Below are 1,266 nucleotides of genomic sequence, written 5' to 3'. Positions count from 1 at the left end.
ATTCAAGATATATACAGTTCACAGTGTGTATGTATGTATGTATGTGTGTATGTGTATTTGTCCCCACTTTTATTTTTTCAGCACATATACATATTAATTTATCAGCACATATACATTACACCACAGTGGAATACTTTTCTTTGAATTTCCGAACTAAGATGGTAAGAGTATAGGGGCATCTATGATACAGCGCCCCTGGAGCAGTTAAGGGACTTGCTTAAGGGCCCAACAGTGGCAGCTTGGCAGTGCTTTGGCTTGAACCCCAATCCTCAGATCAACAACCCAGAGCCTTCACCACTTGAGCCCCCACTGCCCCCAGAACAGATACTACACTTGATCTTAGCCAAAAGGCTGAGAAGTGAATCCTGCAGTCCAGCAATACCATAATTTTACCATCATGTGGAAGACAGGACATACGCCATGGCAAAACTGAGCACAGCAACAAGGCACAAGCTAGTTCTACTGCATCGGCAATGTCTCTCCCAGGCAGACTGGGGTTTCGAGATGTGCTGTTCAGGCTGTTTTGAAGAAGGAAAGAAATTGAAAATTTACCATCATACCATCAATACCATCATTTTTCATGCAGTACCATCAGAGCGGTGTCTGTTTGGCCCCAAATGACCCCAAACATACAGCCAATGTCAATAAAAACTATCTTCAGCGTAGAGAACAACAATGAGTCTTTGAAGAGATGATTTGCCCCCAGGGAGGCCTGATCTCAACATCATCGAGTCTGTTTGGGATTACATGAGGACAGCCTATGTTCACAGAAGTTCTCTACGATATTTGGAACAACCTACCTGCTGATCCTTCAGAAATTGTGTGCAGCATCAGTTTTATTGTATCTAGAAGATCTGATGCTCTATTGCAGATACACCAATGTGGTCACACCAGATATTGATTTGATTTCGATTTTCCATCTGTTTATTTACTCCATTTTGTAAATAGACAACATTTCAATTTTTGAAAGCATTACTTTACTTAAATTTACTTTAAATAATTTCTTTTCACATCTGCCTAAAACTTTTGCACAGTGTGTGTGTTTATCAAAGTAGGTTCCTCTTTTACAACCAGTCATTCTGCGATCATAAAGCATTAATAAATAACTTTTCATGAAAGGACATATTCAGTAACAGCAACAAAAGTCTTTTGTGCTCAATTGCTGCATTAAACCCACTATGAGTCATATGATAATTAATATGTCCTGATAATCGCTATGAAAGCACATGACTGATTAGGATTCAACACTATACAACATTTTCATTT

At 39.1% G+C, this 1,266-nt stretch overlaps 1 pseudogene; it reads right to left on the bottom strand.

Moving 5' to 3' along the window:
- Window positions 1–249: 249 nt before the first annotated feature.
- Window positions 250–363, bottom strand: LOC132850735 (U2 spliceosomal RNA; annotated as a pseudogene).
- Between the last annotated feature and the right edge of the window lie 903 nt (window positions 364–1,266).

The sequence above is a fragment of the Tachysurus vachellii genome, chromosome 8 (assembly GCF_030014155.1).
Source record: "Tachysurus vachellii isolate PV-2020 chromosome 8, HZAU_Pvac_v1, whole genome shotgun sequence".
Taxonomy (NCBI): Eukaryota; Metazoa; Chordata; class Actinopteri; order Siluriformes; family Bagridae; genus Tachysurus; species Tachysurus vachellii.
The sequence above is the reverse complement of the archived record's forward strand: the minus strand, read 5'-3'. Positions and strand labels throughout refer to the sequence as shown.